The sequence below is a fragment of the Streptopelia decaocto genome, assembly GCF_964273445.1.
Source record: "Streptopelia decaocto genome assembly, chromosome: 13".
NCBI lineage: Eukaryota > Metazoa > Chordata > Aves > Columbiformes > Columbidae > Streptopelia > Streptopelia decaocto.
Window position 1 is genome coordinate 5343798 of NC_138668.1, and position 19361 is coordinate 5363158.

General features: G+C 45.2%; 1 long non-coding RNA gene across 1 annotated transcript; it reads right to left on the reverse strand.

Annotated features, from left to right (window-relative positions):
* Positions 1-8712: 8712 nt before the first annotated feature.
* On the reverse strand, positions 8713-19173 carry LOC309445803. The gene is made up of 3 exons (XR_014185347.1): positions 19012-19173; positions 14284-14381; positions 8713-8882 (listed from the first exon to the last, which is right to left on the reverse strand). It is a non-coding gene; the product is annotated as an uncharacterized lncRNA (long non-coding RNA).
* Between the last annotated feature and the right edge of the window lie 188 nt (positions 19174-19361).

Sequence of the window (19361 nt, forward strand, 5' to 3'; positions counted from 1 at the left end):
AGGGTCGCTCACATGCAGGAGTGGGAACGAGGTCTGGGATCAATCCGAAGCTCTTTGCATTATACTCGACCACAACCAGGCAAAGAAAGGGTGTTGTATCCCTCTGTGCTGCTTTTTTAGTGGGCTCAGAGCTTTTATAGAGACTAGACAGAGGCTGAGTCTAGCAAGGCTCACGCAAACATGCAGACACTAAAGGCAGGACTGGCATGGCCCATCCCTCCCAGATCTGTACACTAATCTAGTACGCTGCCTTTTCCACTGATCCCTGAAAAGCATTCCCGTAACTATTTATTGCTGTCTGTGCGGCACAAGCAACTTCTCAATTAAATCACAATGAAATGGTTGTTTGCTACCCTTCATTAGAACAAAGCTGTTTGGCAGGGAAAGGTGAAGAATGGGTAAAACAGTCTACTAATTGCATTACATTTCATCCTCCAGCACTGTAACCTCCCCCTTCTAATTACAATCACTCTGAGCTAGAGGTTTGCTGGGATGAATGGGATGAGCATTAGAGGGTACAACACTGCTGAGGAGGCAGTAATGGGGTTCTGGTGGTGAGAGGAGAAGGGCTGGGCAGGACACATGCCCGGGGTGTCACCAAAACGCGGTTGTCAGCACAAGTGCAGAGCTCTGTCTGCACGCAGCTGCGGCGACCAGATGCTCTGTAAGCTGATTTGCTGTGTAATTTTATGGCTCGTCTTTAAAATATGGCTGTTGGGCAGTGATAAGCCTACAACTTTATCTGCAAAAGGGAGTTGTTATTTATCTAGATTGATTGGATTATAAAGTCGGGACCTTTAATTAAAGAGTGCCGTAATCCAAAATCAAAATAATACAAGTTGGTGCCCAGCACCCGGAGTGACTCTTCCTTAAAGCAGCTGGGCTGTGTCTGCTACCGCAAACCCATTCATGCTGTTAACAGCTTCTGTCCAACTCCACATACTGACTGGATTTTTAATAAAATCTATGATATTGAATTCAGCAGCTCCCATTTGTCTGCCAGCAGCTCCTGCTCTGTCCCAACACAGCCAAATGTCACGGGGGGAGAGAAGAGCAAATGCTTGACACCCTGTGAGCCCCACACTGTGATTTGAAAGCTGGACTGTGAGTGTTCACGGCAAAACAAACCATTTCCTTGCTTTTAAAATGAGGAAGATAATCTATTTTTGAAACCTCTCTTCTCTTTTTTGAGCAGCTGGAATATTTTAGCCAGTTTCTTTCCTCTCTCTTTTTTTTTTTTTTTAATTTAAATGTTACAGAGGAAATTTCAAGCTGATTAGTTAAGAGTCTGGTAAAGCAATAAGGTGACTGAGAATAGTGTATGAAAGCAGAATTCCCAAGTTGGTGGCTGCTGTGCGGCTGCCAAAACGCTCCAGGGTCCCGGGACAGGCAGGAGCTTCGTGGTGCCCTGGGCTGAGCTGGTCAGGGACTTTGCTGTGGAGGCGAGAAGCGATTCAGGCTGAGGTCGCTGCAAGAAGTTTTAGTGTCCCCTGATCACTAAGTAATGCAAAAAACCAGCAGTGAGTGCACACAAAGCCCAGCTGATCCTGGAAGAACAAATAAAGCCCAAAAACTCTTTCGCAAGGCATCACGCAGCCAGGGACTGAAAATGAGTTTGCCGCTTTGTTGGGTTGCAATCTTTCCCTCTCCTCCCCCATTTCAGCCCTCCCCAGCCCTAAGGTTTGTTTGCTTTTCCTTCTCTTCACTTTTTTTTCTTCTGTAGGTCCATGCTCAGATGGGGAATGTGCTGCCTTCCAGGTGCTAAAATGGTTCACTGGAATCCCTCCTGCTGCGGCTGTTCGGGTGTGCAGAGGCTGGAGGTCGGGGAAGTTGTTAATTCACAGCTTTCTCCGTTTGCTTATTGCGAGGGGGCTGGAGCTATTGACTTTGCAGATTCAGTGGGATCTTGAAGCCATATTGCAGCGTACACTTCTGCAGGCAATAAATCAATGTACATCTTTTGATGTCTCTTGTTATCAAATGAAAAAGAAACATATGCCATATTATAGACATGTACACGCACCAAGGGAATAAATGCCACATGTGTGCCACATCCAGCCTTCCCAGCAGCAAGGTGCCAGCTTTCAGACTCACGCCTGTGGCCCAGGTGACAGTGGCGTTGCCAGTGACAGAGATAAGCCCCTGGCTGTGTGTGACACCCGGCGAGGCAGCGCTGCCATCCATGGGGAGGTGGGTGATGGTCCCCGCTCTGCCTGGCTGCTGGCGGCAGTGACAGGGTGCTGGCTGTGTGCTCGGACCTGGCAGCCGGTCCCTGTCCTGTCCCGTGTGAGGATGATGAGCCAAAAGGGAGGTGCAGAGCCTGTGACCATGACAAACACGACAACAGGGAGGTGTGAAGCCAGCTGGCCAGGCGCAGAGGGCAAAGCATGAAGGTTTTAAGTGACAGTGATGCTGCCCAGGCAATCCAAGTGGAAGGATGAGCCTGGCCGTGCTGGCTGGGGAAAAACTGCCTTTCCTAAGCCCCTGCAACCTGCAGCGTGGCCATGGAGCACAGCAGCTGCCGCCAGCCCTTGTGTGCTGCCCAGGACTCTGAACCATGAGCACACGTGTGTCCCAACCTGTGGCTGAGCCACCCAGGCAAGCTCCGCAGAGAACTCCGGCCAAGCGGCAAAGACGGTTCCTCCCAGCAGCGCGGAGGGCCAGCGTTTCCCTGCGAACATCACACGCCTCAGAAACCACGCACAGAGGAAGCCTTTGCTGGTCCATCATCTTGACAGAGGGAACATGAACGCAGTGATTTTTTTTTTCGGCATCCGGATGGAGCGGTGCCAGGCCAGCAGCAGCTCTTGCTGGGCATCACCAGCTTTTAAGCTGCTCCAGCACCATGAGACGCACCAGGTCCAAGCCCGGTTTAAGGAGCTGCCTGGAGATGTGCTGGTTTGCGGCTGAGCGGGCAGCAGAGGGACATGCAGGGGGCACAGCCACCTCCTCCCGCTGCAGCTGGGACCGTGACGTGGCAAAGCGGGTTCAGGAGGAAACCATTCCCTGGGAAAAATCAAATCACAAGAAACCCTTCGAATCACAGGGATGGTGAGAGCTTGATTACAACTTATTAGTGCTGGCAATGCAAGACAACTCCTCAGTTTTACGCTGCATTTCCAGAGGAGAGGGATCAGATCCCCTCTCAAGTGTGTCTTTGTGGAATAAAAATCTTCAACATTTCTAACTTACACCACTGCTAGGAAACACTAACAAATTACTTTCTCATAGCCGCACATGGGTATATTATTGTGGAAGGCAGATTTTTTTGAAGATGAAATAGTTTCAGATGTAGCCTGCAAGTTGCTGGGATGGACAGTATCCTCCGGAGACAACAGGAGTTTCTGTACATCTGGAATTTGGCTTTAAAGTGAACTTTATTTTGCAAGGGAGATGGATTTTATTGCTGCACAATCCAGAGCATAAGAGCAGATCTATTCTTATAAGCAGATGAATAAAGAATGCTGTACCTATGGCAACTTCTAGCCTCTTGAAAGCAAAATGCTCAGCAGATAAAGGTCCAGACACCTTTGAATGAAATCAGTGGCTTCCTCATTTGTGCTCATGCTATGAAGAATAGGGATATGATGGAAATGTGATGCTGTGGAGATGCTGAGTGTCCAAGGATGCAGAGATGGCAGGAGGCTGAGCTGGGACAGGCAGTCCCAGACCTCAGCACTCACCAGCTGGCACAGTAAGCCCAGCCTTTGGAAAGCCAGGCCTTGGCAAGAGCAGGGCTTAACTCCAATGCTTTCTGTTTCCCTTGGGCTACAAATTGAACTTGACCTTACTGACTGAGAAGTGTTTCGGTTTCAGTAAATTAACGTCTATATTGACTGCTCATCTGCTCTTGAAATACAAATTCCTATTAGTAAAATATACCATCATATGCTCAGTTAACAATAAAAATAGGAATTTCTTACTCGTTCTCTGTCCTCAGTCTAGACAGATTGTTAAATATCATTTTTTATTTTTGTATTTCTAGTATTACTTATGTGGCAACGTGAATCAACTGGCTATAAATAAATTAAGATGGAAATCAGAAGTGTAATTGTAACCATCAGTGGCGTAAGGTTCAGGAACAGCCTTTTAATGTAATTAATGAAGCAAAAATCTATCTATCTTGAAGGTGGAAGTTGATAAATATAGAAGACTTATGTGACATACTGGCATATGGAGCATCCTGGGAATGTCCTTTCAAGCCGGTGCTGCTTTGTAATTGATAAACGCATTATTTGTGTAATATGTTCAGGGAAGCTACTTGTGGCTTTTTTAAGGGAATTCTGCACAAGATCATAAGAAACATCCCGTGGATGGGAGAAAGTCTCAGTCAAAAGGATGGATTTGTAAATCCGGAGGGGCATTAAGCAAGTGGGTTTGGGGCAACTGGTGATCTCCTGCAAGAAGGAGTAACTGGTGTGTTTCATGTGGCCTTTTGTCCTGCTTGGCTTCTTCCTGAGCCACCTAAAGCTGAGACATCTCAGAAGAATAAGTGCTTTAGGATTTGGCTGAGTGTGGATAATATGAGCTGACTCGGGCACCCTTTGAAAATCTCTTTGTCTATTAGTAATCCTCAACCAACAGGTTTTGGCCAGAAAGTTAATCTGTAATAAGGATTTAAGGTTGCAAACTGAGTTGGTACATCCTTCCATGAATGTTCCCCTCTCCATTTATTTGTTAGCACGGAGCTTTTTCTTCAGAGAGATACTGAGGGGTAGAAGGATGTAACAACACTTTGGATTTGGAATCAAATTTTCGAAAGCTTTAATTTGCCCAGGAACATCCACAGCTATGGACTGATTATAGCAGGAGCACGAGATGTGAGAACGTCTGCATCCCTCCGACACCTCCAGACCTCTCCAGCAACCATGGGGCCGACTGTGGGAGAAACAGCCTCTCCTTCTGGAGCTGCTCGTGGTGCCAGTGCCAGGAGGAGGAAATCACAGCTCCTTAGCAATCAAGTGAATTGAGAGAACCCATTTAACCGCTTCTGTGCATCAAGGCAGAGACACAAGGAGATGAAACAGGGAGCTCCAGGGCCCTGGATGAGACACTGACCGGGGATGGGTGGGAGGGGGAAGAAAAAGTGCAGCAGGTCGGATTTGGTTCACAGTATCAGGTCCAAAGACATGGTGCTGAGCATCCAATAAAAAGAGTTGAAAGAGTTAAAAAACTTCTTTTCTCACACACACCTGATAAATAAAATTTCCAACTCGGAGATGATCCAAGACCATTTTCCAATAAGAAATAAACCCATGGCTTAGAAAATGCACACACACAAAGCAGATGAAACTTAAAAGTGTTTTCCCAGCACAGTAGTTTTTTTAAAAAGGTGACCTTTAAAGAAAGCCAGTGAGAGTTCATTTGCAGTAAAGAAATAAATAAAAAAACCCAGCTGGGTTAATCCAAAAAGCCCTACCTCCCAGGCACTCTTCTGCCATAGTTTAGTACCCTTTTTAATAGGTATTTCAGCATTAGGATTTAAAAATTCATTTTCTTTTAGTGCTGGAATAAATGGCAGTCAAGGGCTGAAACATCCTCTCGTTTCCCAACCTCGTCCTCGACGGATGTGGCCAGAGGTCACGGCTGCTCCGTCCTGTCCTTGCACATCCCTTTCATCCAGAAGGAGGTTAAGGTCTCATTGGCATCCAGACGGCAAAAGGGAAGGGGTGGAACATCTCCCTCTCTTCACTCTCCCAAAGGTCAGCTCCAGAGCTGAGAAAAGTGCATTAATTCTGTGCAGGACTTCTTTAAACTGGAAAAAAATGCCAGCCTAGAGCTTTGCTCCACACATGGCAGTGCCCTAAGCGGATGTTGGAGCATTGCAGAATGATGTTTCCTTCCTGGGCAAGTTCTCTGATGATGAACCTTTTGCTCACCCCTTTCAGGAGACCCACTTCTGCCGCCCAAACGCATCAGCCATTGATGTGTTTCACAGTCCTTCAAACAGTGCAACAAAGAAAATGAGCTCACCGATCCAGAGACAGCACACGGCACCGACACGCAGCCTGAATAGTCTTTAAATATGATCATCCTTGATGCCTGTTACAAGTTTTATTAATTTTAAAAGCTCTCTGATCTCTTCCAGTTAAGCTTTAATTACTGTTCTTCATTTCCAGCCCATGGAAAGATCAAAGCCAGTTTAGAGCAAGAGGCTTTTTATTCCTTACCAACCCTGCCCCCTGTCTTCACTGGGGATTATATTTCTTCACTTTGCACATCCATGAGATCATTAAGTGTAAAGCAGCAGTCAGTTAGCAACATCTACAGAACCGTATTCCCTTCGCCTGTGGCAGGATGCCAAACACAGTAAATATGACTTTAAGGTTGTGCAGTTGGTTGTTTGAGCTTTTACAGTTTCTAGCTGGAGGGGAAAAAGAAAAAAATAAAATAAAAAAAGAGACCAGCTGGTGCAATTACTCATTTTCAATTGCCAGTTATGCAACAGGCAGGTACATGGATACACTTTAGACTCCTCCTGCTTGGTGTGAAGGCCACTGCCGCCTTCATCTTAAAACAGCAAGAAGCGGCCAAAAGATGTCACAGGTTGGGGAATTTGTCAGTCACTTCATTTGAAATGCAGAATTGCTTTTAGAGGGTCAGATTTCTTCCACCCATGCCCAGCGGCTCTGACATTTGTTTTTTCTTTGCGTCTTCTTACCCATCTGCACATTTGTCAGCTCTACAGGAGGTGACAGCAGCGTGTTGGAGCTCACCGAGAGCCACGTGTGAGAACCTGTCCACGCACAACACGAGTGTCACTTGTGCATGTGCTGGACAGGGCTGATATTTGGCTTGTTGACCCCACCTGCCAAGCTGATCTTCAGCTCTGGCTGTGCTGTTTAAAGCCTGAGGTCTAAAAATTAAATCTAACAACTTCCCAAATTCCTGAACAAGTCACTTTCTGTGCAAGGTCTGTAGAACAGAGAGGCTGCTGCCCTTCTGCTGCACCAGTTCAGAACGGACCAGTCCACCACATCTCCCAGTACTTGGCAATGACATGGGCACCACACCAAAGGGCAACAGTTCCTTGGTGCCCCAGAAACTGGGGAATAGGATTTTTAAATGTAGCAGGTCCAGTTTACACTGATATATCCATGAGAGTGACAAACCAGCTATGTTTAAGTCTGATCCATGCTGCCCTTCCTGGGAATGAAATGATATTTCCTATAATGGGGGGTGCTGGGGGCTTTTACATCACGCTTTGGACACGAGGGGATCCCTGCTGCAGAACCAGCAGAATCCACCACCCCTTCCTCTTCCTTACTAATCTTGGAAAGTAAAATATGAACAGCAAGACGCCGCTGTTCCCAAGTGTGATTTCTACAGTGACTTGTCTGGGATTCAGAAATCATTTTGCTCTGTTCTGCAGCTACCGTAAGATCTCTTGACAGGGAGTCACAACTCTTTTCTCCAGGTTTCACCTCAGTCCAACAACAACCGCAGTAAAGAGAAAAACAAACAAGCTGAGAAGTGTACTGAGCAAATGCAGGGGAAATATTTTTTACAGTAAGTCTAAGCAGTTTTGCAGAGCTCTTTTCAAGTGCATTTACTGAAATTTCCCCAGAGCCTTCCTAATGTAAGTACCACTGGAAAGAACCTAACGAAGAGAAACAGCTCCTGCTGAGTGATAGTCCGCAGCTTTATTAGCAGAGTTCAAAGAGAATAAAACAATTACTGTAATTTCCAAGGAATGTTTTTTTTCCAGGGGCACAGGAGATGAAGGCTGCGAAAATGGGTCTATGTGTGCTTAAGTAATGGGAAGGCATTTTGGTCTTTAATTTTTTTGTTGGCAGAGGGAGTCACTTCCTATTTTGGGATATACTAATATAAAGATGAAGTAACTTTTTTTTGGCTTCCATTGAGTACCCGCGGTTTTAAAGCTGTGTGCATAGGGTAACTGTGATGCCGTGGCTTACGGTAGTGCAAAGGATGCTGAACTAGTTTGGTGGGGGACAGGCCACCTTCATCCTCACGTGTCCCCAGCTGAGGTCTGATTCAATCCTGTCCTCATTTTTGGGGTCCTACAAGACAAATCCTGATTAATCCAACGCTGCCACTGTTGCATTTGCAGGGGAGCACCCAGGGTGGTGGTGAGAGCTGGGGCTGATGCATGCTCTGGAAATGGGGCTGCATTACCCTCCATCGATGCACAGGGGACAGTCCTCAGGAACCCCCTCTCTTGTCCCAGAGACTGAAATGACCCTACAGCCGCTGTGGGCATGGCAGCTTCTCTCCAGCAAAACAATTGTCCTTTATTCTATTATATCGTAACATGTGATTTAGAGATGATTCATCCCTTTTATTCCAGCCTGGACTTTGCTATTATCTTGCATTTCAGCCAAATATTATCAGGAATGTTGATGTGTCTACACAGGAACATTTTCTGCAAAATTAATCTAAGAACTTTTAAAATGAATGAGCATATATAAAATATTTATTTGGAACAAAACCAGTCTCAATTTAGTTTATCTTAAAGTAGTTTGGAGACAAATCACAACAAACCAAATAAAAGTCTGTGGAATTCTGCCCACGTAGAAGCAAATGCAGCTGAACGGATCTACATTAAACTTCAGCCTCCAGTTAGTCCAGGTTAATTTTACAATATAAAACAAGCCCTAAATTTAAAAAAAAAAAAAAAGAGAAACAATCCCCAGTTCAATTATGATGGAGATCTTATCAGCTTTGAAACCTGGAGATCTGGGAGGCTGCGTCCCATGTTGTCTTTTATGGAATGGGGAGTAGTAAAGGTGCCACCTCCTCTCCTGACGGCACGGCCAGACTCTCGCTTCTGCTTCACCCGCTTCGGAGCAGCTCAAAGCCCAGAGGAGAGGCAGGGTTGGCAGGTCTGTCAAGCGTAAACCTTCCTGTGACTTCAGGTGCTGGAAAACACAAGTGTTAGGGCAGGTGTGGGAAAGCAGCACTGCCCGGAGATGATAAATGTGTGATCCGAAGGAGACAAGTACCAGGAGTGAAGCAGGAAATCCTCTTCCTCTGTGGGAGCCCTACGAACAAACTTCCAGCTCTGAAATCTTTCTCTTGCCTCAGGCGGTAAATAAATGGACTGTGTAAGTAACTGAGTTTTCCTGGAGATAGTGGTGTGAGGACAGAGGCACTGCAGACCATTTGGAAGGTGGGCAGCGTCACGTCCCAATTTGGGAAATGGAGAGGACACACATGTGACAGCACATTCCCCATGGGGCTCAACCCATTTTATAGGAGCAATATCAGGAAGATGAAACAAATCTGACAGCAGCAGTGACTAAAGGAGAACAGCAAATTAAGTGTCAGTGTTAACGAGGGGAAAAAGCTGCCAAAGCCTCTTGCTACAAAATGGGTCCGCATGTATAGTCATGGCCCCAGGAAAAGTGTTAATTAGGCATGTGTCCACTCATTTGAGAAAATCTTATAATGAAATTCTGGCTAGGAGTTATGGGGATCACTGGGAGAGGCTCATCTCTGCTACAAGAGTGAAGGAGCCCTGGGCCATGGACCTGCCAGGGCAGGGGATGCTCTTCATGTGTCATCCAGAAAAAGAGCTTTCAGTGTCTTCAGTAAATAAGCAAAGAATATAAACATTTTAAGATATCACCTATGTACTGTAAAAGGCACTGGTCCTTTTTTAAGGATGGAAGAGACTGATATACTCAAGAAGAGAGAAAAGTTGTCTATCAGAATGTTTTCTCATGTAAATCTCTGCTGTTACGCAGCTTGGAAGCAAAAATTTGCGCAGAGAGTGCTGACCAAATGTAACTTTCTTAGAAGAACAAAGAGAAAAAAAGCAGACTTTGTCTTAGGGATGACTAGCTAAAAATACTGGTGCCCATTATCAATTAGCAAAGATCTCAAAATCATGTAAAACATTTTCTTAAGAATTTAACTTTGTTTTTTGTTTGCTTTTCAATTAATGTCCATTAAATTTTAATTTCCCTTGTATAACCGTTTATCGGGTTGTTCTTTTGCATTTTTCTGTAGGGACAAGAGTCTCTCTCAACCATTTCCAGACAGAATATTCATTATTTAGTTAAATGGACTGAAAAACAGCCCCCCCTGCCATGGCCAGGGCCACACAGCAGCGCAGTAACTGCACCGGGAGCAGATCCAAGCCGTGGCTCTCGGTCTCTGCTCTCATCACAAGGACAGACTCTTCACTTGAAGGCAAAAGGGGAAATGAAAGTGATTGTAGGACACTCTCCAGGGCACAATCACAAGCTAAACAGGCTTTGTTTATGTAGATGGCTTTCTAAAAGTCAAACCATTGATAATGGGGGATCTTAACATCAGGCTGTTGTCTGGGATAACCACAGTCGACTCGCCGGGGACGGCTCTTGGAGGGCGTACAGCACGCGGTATTTACACTGATACTCCAGCAGGCAAGATCAGAAGCAGTTTTGGACTCAGTCCTAGGAAACGAGCCAGGTATGATAAATAAGATGTATTCCGGGGAATATGTAGGGCCAGCGAATTACAGAGGCCGGCTTGGTATGGGGGCTGTCTTGGCCCTCACCTTGCGCACTGGGTACACAACCCAGTGTGGCTGGATGGATTTGTAAATCTGGGGGAGCACACCGGGCTCCCCAGAGAATCCAAGTCTCGGGTCCTTTTCCTCTGCTGTCTACAGCAGCTTTCCAGGATGGAGCTGGCGGGGTGTCCTGGGTGGACGGAGAGGCAAACAGCATCATCCTGGGTTAGCTCATCTACGCGTGACTTGTTTGAAAAGAGACCTTGAGCTTTGCTGAACCCAATGTACTTGACGTGAATTTTCACTTTTCCCAGCAGACATACACCCACATTTCTCCAAAGAATTAGGGTTAGTTTGGTCCAGGCATTTGTGAAATATCTTCATTTCCCATTGCCCCTGCTTTAGAGCATCTGAGAGAATAAGCTGATCTGGAAACAAACCACTTTTTGTTTGCTCTTTCCTAAGGGAACATTATATTACTAATGTTTTGTCATAAGTATCTGGAAGTTATGGAAAATGTTCACCATCTCTTGCATTCAGAGCTTCCAGAACCAAAGTTTTATCACCCAAAACATTGTGCTAGAAAGTCAACTGCTGGTGTCAGCCAGGAAACAGGGAGCAGAGACAGTGCTGGCAATTCAGGGGACTGATCAGACATCAAGAACAACAATAGGAAGAGAATATGAACAAATGATTCATGAGAAAAGAAATAAGCCGAAATGCTCTGATGCCGCTATGTAAATGTTTACCAATGACTAATAGCTTTGCAGAAGATCTGTTAATGTCAGATTTGTTAATAATAAGAAGAGAGCAATATATATTATGAATATTACTCTAACTTACAAATTTGAATAAATTCCTTCCTAAGACAAGGACATTACTTTTCCATTTTCCATGCAGTTTATGAAGAGAAACTCAATAAGTGAGATCAGAAGAATCTTAGAACAGAAACGCACTCCAGACATTTGAAGTTGTTGTCATTGAACCCAAAGCACACAGCAGTTTTAACTGCATATTGAAACCCCCAGACAGTGATCTGGTGGAGCTGGAGCTTGGCCACCCAAATATAACCAGTCACCCACAAACAACAGGTAAAAAAAAGGTAAAAAAAGAAGCTTCTAGTGCTGATCAGTCAAAAACCTGACACGAATGTCATTTTCATTAAAGCTCTTCCACTTAGTGACGGTGAAAGTTCTGCCATATCCCTGTGAATTTCCACAGTAAATACCTCCTAGCAAGTGAAACGCACACTGAAGTAACAGATCAGTAATTCTCAGCTTCCTAAAAAGAAACCTGGTTTGTGGGTTTTTCTATATATTATAGTAAATGACTTTCAGATCCCTCTTCATATTCACACTCAGGTTTTTAATTTCTAACTCCTCATCACTCATCTCTTTGCCTGGGACTACTTTTCCTGAGATTTCAGGGCTTCATCCTCCATAGTTGGAAATGTTACGTGGCTTCAGTCTTTTTCGGAAAAAGAGAAACAAAGAGCTGGAAGGGTTGAACTGCGCGGAGCTGCTGTTTTGATTAGACAGTCTGAAACTTAAATTCTGGAAAAAGCATTGACCATAACTTGAAGATGAGATTATTTGTGCAAATATTTAGTGCCATTGTCCCCACCGCATCCTCGCTACCACGGCCTGAGCCACATTCTCGCTCGCTGTCACCTGGCTCGGCTCCCCCTGCTCAGAGCTGCCCGTTCACACAGCCTTCGAGTGCTGAACCCTTCTGATAGGAATAATGTCTCAGCAAAGTGCAGCAGCTCAGTAAAACCCATTTCCAAGTGACTCACCGCAAGGAGAGAACCTGCACGGCACAGATTATCAGCTTTCTCTCCTGCTGACTAATTCCCCGGTATGAAGTGAAATTCAGAGTATTGTGCTTTTGATTAACACTGCCAGCGATATGGAAAGCAGCAACATGGCCCGACTCTGGCAGCAGATCTCAAAGATACAAACGCACAAGAGTGGTTCTGCATGCAGTAATGAAATCCAGCTTGAGCTCTCCTGCCTCGCTCACCTGTCCAAGGGCAGCCCTATCCCAACATCTTCACGACTTAAAAACCCCTGTATCAATTCCAAACTGAAGCTTTCATGACCTCCCCAGACGACTTTCGCATGGTTTAACACTGCAGTGCCCAGCCCTGCCGCCCATGCAGGAACTGGGGGTTCTTGGAAAGGCCAGGACACAAACTGGTTTGCCCAGGACACAGACTCGTTTGCCCCACGGGGAGCAGGGGCTGCTTTAGGAGTGCTTTTCATGACAAATGCTCCAGCTCTGCAATGGGAACGCCTTTCCAAGACTATCGTGTGCTGAAATGAGCACCTACCCAAGTCACTGCTTTTGAAGATTTTTGTTCTTCATTCCCCAGTTTGAAGACAACATGAACAGCATGGAGTGCAAGATCAGCTCAGCTTTACAAAAGAAATCAAACATTTTTCTACTTCTGTTTGCGAAGACCATCAGGCTCAGGCTTTTATACTTTTTACATATCTGCACATTTTATATCTTGAAATAAAACAACAAAAAAACCCGCAGTAGCTTCACTTTTTAAAATATTCTCCCATTATGGAGTAAAACTGAACACCATCACTGGGCCTTCAGTGAATTTCTCTTAAGTACTGATGCAATGGATGAGGAACACTCCTTATTTACCAACAGATGATTAATACCAGGTTTAATCATGCTGAGAAAAACAACTAAGCCTTTAGCATCAGCTCCTTAACCATTTTACCTGGCATAGTTTTACTATTGGAGCCCACCAGGATCAGAGTGTGGACCAGCCGAGGAGATGACCATGCTCTCCTCTGAAAGAAACACAGAAATGCCCAAGGTGGAAATTATTTAGTTAAAATACAAAGTCCTCAGCTAATTTATACAAATATTTACCCACAATTTATCTTAATGCATCTCACGATGTTGACAGACTCTAGCCATCCGTCAAAAATCTCAGGCACCGGATGGCTGCATGGAGCCCATGAGGAGCGTGGATGGTTCTGATGGGGCTTTGTGCCAGAACCAGGATCTTCCCAGGACGTCTCCGAGCAGGATCAAAGCCCTGGTTTGTACCAGACAAAATCCTAAACAGGCCTGAGCTTGTTCAAACAAAATCCCCACTTTCTGCTCTGCATGCAGATGTACATTTTGGCTGCAGAAACAGAACGAAGCTGAAGGGGAGACTTTGTTTTCAACTACAAAGTTGGAAAAAAAGCTGGGAAAATGAAGCTAACTCAAACTGATGGCCCATCGTTCCAAACCGCAGCAAACCTCCAGGCTCCATGCAGAGAAAGCAGCGGCCTTGGGTGATACATTGACTGTTTTCCTGTTAGCTGTGGAATTTGTCAGCGCTGTTAAACTGCTGTCCATGCTGAGGACTCCTCCTGTTATTCTCCTGAACCAAGAAAATAATAAAAGGCTTCTCTGGAAATTCTTTACATCTCCGTTTTAAACAGATGGCTGCTGAACTCTGTAAGGTCAGCAGTAGACTGTCTGATTATCACCACGTGGCTCCGTTAAGCAGAATAAATTAGGAAAAGAGGAAAAAATCACTAAAAAGACAGCCCAAGACTTGCTTTCTGCAGAAGAGCTTGGTGAAACCAAATACAAATTCTAATTTTGAAGAATCGCAGGACACACTTCCCTGACTGATAGCAATTGTTGGAAAGCAAAAATAAATGTGGATGACTCATCATTCACGCAGGTGTAGGGGACACAGCACCGTATCCTTCATGTGAGAAGGCAATTTGGTGAAGGAGACTCAACAGACTCCAAAGACTTAATCACGATGCAGTGCTGCGCTGCCATACCCACACACTTACCAGTGGGACCCACGCTCACATGCCAGGTGTTTGATTTGGAAGGAAGACGTGATCCAAAAATAGACGTTAAGATGACGTTCGGATGAGCACAAGGGAATCTAATAAGACAAAAGTATATCAAAAGAAAACAGCTAAGTAGCTGCAAGTTTTTTAAAGAGAAAGTCTCTTGTGTTCCTATAAGCACGAGATCAAATTTTCTGCTCATAAGAATCAGTGTAATTTAATTTATGTACTGGAACTAAACCAGTTTATTCCAGTGAAGGTCTGAACAACCAGACTGCTTTCTCTTTTTAAATAACGAAGAGCTATCTCTGCCCATGCTTGTCCGAGAAGCTGCCAGCAGCGGGAAGGGACTGGGCAGTACTGGGTAAGGACAGTACTGGTTTTGTTTCAGCAGCCTGGTGCCTGCTTTGCCAAGCCAGATCCCGACCAGACACTCCTGCGAGCTCCTCCTTCCAGTCCCCGTGCCCAGCAGCGCACAGGGGCAGCTCCTCGCCAAGACAAGTCCCACCACGACGCAGCTTTGGACCAACACTGCCACCGAATGTCCCCATTGACCAGCCTGGTGCAATGGGAGAGAAGCAGATCCTGACAGCTGCAAATCAGCCACGTGCTGCTGTGGATGATATGACAGTTCTGACGGGGGAGGGGGAGAAAAAAACAGATTTTAGCTAATTATCCTCAACCTCCGAGTGTCCTCACGATGCGCATTGTCAGTTTGACATCCCTGTCCTCACTTTTCTCATTGCCGCACGGTCCTGGCCCATCACCGCCAGGAAGAAGGACACATCTGGTGGTTGAGGAGGTGACAATCTCTACTTGCTGTCCCACTCCCTTGTAGCTCAGACTCGCTGCTCACCATCTAACTCTGGTATTTTTACCCATGTCTGGTTTTAATCAAACCTGTCGGCACGGAGACCCTGACCTTCTGAAAAGCCTCCAGTCCTTGCACTAAAATTAAAGTGATTTGTCTAATGCTTCCCCATCAAGATGGATTTCAGGAAGGAGAAAGTGCAAACCGTCAGAGCTGGTGGAAAATGCAAATAACCACAGCGTGGATCTGGCACAGATAGTTGTCACTCACACCGATCTCACCCGCTGGAAGGATCTCATCAAACACAGTCCGCCTCTGAGATACCAGGCTGGAAATGAAGCTTTAAAGGGTGTTTTCATCCATGCTGAAATGGCTCAATTTATGCTTTGTTTGTGAAATAACTGCTTTTTAAAAAGAAATGCTAATACTGCCACAAATAATTAATGTTATCTGAATCTATCAAATTCTAGGAGGGGGTGTTTAGATTCAAAACAGCAGAGACATTTCTAATCTCTGTGATATGAGACAATGTAAAAACAATGCCTGTGTTCTTAGATAACCTTTGCTCTCAGTCTTTTGCAGAACATCAGTGCTCCCGAGGCTAGCGTATGTTTATTTCTTAAGCTGAAATGTAACATTTTGCCCATATGTTGATACTAAAACAAAAATTTCACTTCTGAACTCTTTAATCTTTTTATTCATGTGTTCTGTCGCTCTCAGGCAGGGATTGTGAGTACCAGACGCTGCCTTATGTAGAATAATTGACTGTATTTTCTCTCCTCTGAACTAATTCACCACATTTTCTCCCTATCTATCATCTAGATGAATGCACTGTGTTTTCTATCCATCACCCTGCCCAGGCACTCATCACCAGGGGTATGCAGCCAGCAGATAAAAAGTATAATGATGCTATATTAAATAAAGAAAATCAATGTTCCACTCTCAGGAAAACTGAGCCAAATCCTAACAAGTGGGTCACTGCTGTTTCAAGCAGAGGGATTTTCTGAAGCAGCGTGTTCCTGGCAATGCTGTACGGGCTGGGAAATCCAGGGTTCATCTCGTGTCCTCCCACTGCCCCAGCCCAGTGCGAGTCCGGGATTTCTTGTCCTGGTTGGTGTGGACATGGAGAACCAGGTGCTGCACTCAGGTGAGGCAAGAGAAGACATGAAAGCTGTGAGATTTAAGAACCTGGCATTAGGTTTTGCATCATTAATGATTTGGACTTGGTCAGTGTTCACCAGCACGTTTTCCTCCTTGGTCAGAGTTTGGGTTAGAAGCTGCATTTCAGGCAGACCCACAGCTTGGAGGGCTATTAAATGACTCAAGAAATGGGATCATTCAAACAGCAGCACACATGGCAGAACTACATGAATGGAACGGGTTTTGTGAATACCTGCCTGGTTCACAGAGGTAAGAAAAGCAGATCAGGAGCCTCCGATGCAGTGTTTCTTGGGTGTAAAACAACGCACCAGTTCAGGTCACTGGTGTGAATTTGTATGTGATGGGAGTCGTTCAAACAGCAGGACGGGGCTTTGGGATCCGAAATGCAGTGAAAACAACTCTTGGCTGCCTCACAGACAGCTCCTCATGAGAATGTCCACTGAGAACAAAAAAAGGGAGATCAATTTTTAAAGCAAGTCTGTCCCAAAAATGGGCAGCTCAGACCAATGCCCCTCTAAAGCACCATATAAACTTTAATGTCCTACCATGCTATTTCAGCTATTTTTTTTTCCCCTTCATTGCAAAATGCTGAATTACAGTTAAATACTAGATGGTGTTTCCTGAGTGTGGTGCTGATTGCTCCCCTTTGTGCATGGCTGCTTATTTGTTAGCGGTGAGCCCTTGAAAGCCTCGCAGCCAGGCCAGCCCCCCAGAAAGCGCTTCAGCTCTTTCTGCCCACCCCACCACGGTAGTTGAAAGGGAGGAAACATCTTTTGGCACTTCAGCACAGAGATATGAAAAGCAACTGCACTGCTTTTGATGCAGAGGCACCACATCCCCCTGTCAGCCAGTACATCCAGATATTTTCTCCATGGAAATTGGGACAGAGCTGGGAGGGGAATGGTAGTAAATTATATTTATGGCAGGGGATCAGTCTGTAGCCTGTTTGCAGTATATTTCTTTATACCACAAGGTTTATGGTGTGCTCTCCATTCTTAGCAAAGTTTCCCTATATTAAACATGAGAACAAAGCTCCTTCTTCCAAGAAAATACATGGTCTTGTTGGTCATGTTTCTGATTTCTCAGCTGACGGGACAGCATTTAATTAATACTTATGCTTATTAATTCCAAGAAAATGGTCATGATATAGCTGCTCTGTGCTGAGATCTTGTTAAGCTTAGAACAATAAAATAAGTTGGGTTCCTTCCTCCAGCAGGTCCCCATGGGCAGCCCCCAAAGCACCAACACAGTTTGAAAAGCAAATTTGCAGAATACTGTATCATGTGTTGGCCTCTGCTTGGAGGGATATTTGGGTAGAAGTGGGTCACATTTTTAAGCTTTTGATTAAGATTAAAAGGAGACGGAATATATTAAAGGACGCAGACCTTCTTTGGAAGAAGTCTGTGCTGTGGACAAGACATGAATGTCCCAGCTGCTGGGGTGTGAGAGGAAACCTTGCTCTTCTCCAGGCGCAGGACCTGTGGTACTCATGGAAGGAATGAGGTGCAAACATGAAAGTGGATCCAGGTGACAACATTGCCTTGGCCACTTGTGCTAATTGAAAAAATCAAGCAAAAGAAAGAAGAGAAAATGCAGCAGAAGCAGCAGGCCAAAAATCTCACAGGGCACCTGCCATAAACAGGAGCATTTGCTGTGGGAAAGGGAACCAGTTTCTTGTAAAAAGGATTCGAACGACCAGAAATCTCAGTCTATCACATGTCAAAAGATCTGAGCTGGAACACATTTCTGTTCTTTTCTTCCAGTATGTTTTGTCATCTTGTGCTCTGGGAACGTCTTGAACAGCTGTAAATAATTCATACGTTACAGTGGCATACTAAATCACTTGAATCACTTGGCTGTCAGATGGCTTTGAAACACAGGGTCCCTGGGTCTGCCCTGGATGATGAAGGGAACTCCTGGGTTTTCCGGGTGCCAATAGGATTTGCTTTTATTTCTTGTAACAGTGGGATATGCAGCCTGTTAGAACATGATGCACCTGCACGAGAAAGCAGGCTTAGACTGGCAAAAATAACCAGCCTGATGAAAATACCCTCCAAAATCTGTCTGCTCCTTGGAAACACTGACCAGTTGGGATAACAACCATAAAACTGGTAATCCTTACACTGAATCAGGAGTAATTTACTTTTTTTTTTTTTCCCCCCTGTGCAGTGTTTCCATATTGGAGAAGATAATAATTTACTAGTCACATTTAGGGCCTAGAACTGAGGTGCTAAGTTTGCAACCTCAGCCACATCCCATCCTGGCCCTAAGTGACTCACCTTCAAAACTTCAAAACTAACACTGAATGGGCTGTGAGAAGATGCCATGAGTAAAAGCTCTTTTGAAACCTTCAGAGAAAAATGCTACTTAATAGCAAATTATTACTGCTCTTATTTCCAAAAAAGGTATTTTCCATACTAAGGACTTTCACTCTGAATAGCTCAGCAGGGCTTTTCCTGTAGACTTATTGTACTTTAAAAATGCAAAATTTGCATAGAACATCATGCAGAGAAGGCCACAAGCAGAGGAAAGAGAAAGAAAGATACAGATTGGGGGTAATGTAAGGAAAGGAACAGACAGGACAGTTAGAGGAAAGATGCATGAAAAAGGAGAGGAACAGAATTGAAGTGCAAAAGGAAAGCAAAGGGTGTCAATCCAGTGACTTCAGCAGTGCAAAGTGATCATTGGCTGTTGCCGGTTTACTGGAGGGCCAGTTGTAACATACGCAAAAGGGAAGGTGAAGGATTTCTTACCTCTGCTGGGACTGAATGTCCTTTTTCAACACTGTCTCTGTGGAAGGAGCTTTTGCTGGGTACATGCTGCCAACGGTGGCCCAGGGCCGGCGGGCAGCAGCTGCAGCCCATGCACAATGCATCTTCCACATGGAGCCTCTCAGGCAGGGACAGGCACTTGATCTTCCTACAGAGAGCAAGACCCCATTGGAAAAACGGCCATTGACTTTCTGTGGGTTTAGAGCAAACTCTCAGAAAGCAAAGCATCTTCTGCAGAAGTTTGCACAGCCCAGACAGGGTGGTGTGTGTGTCACCGCCGTGCACACCTTGGTGCAGCTCAGGCATCGCTCCCTTCGACACCCAAAGAGCCG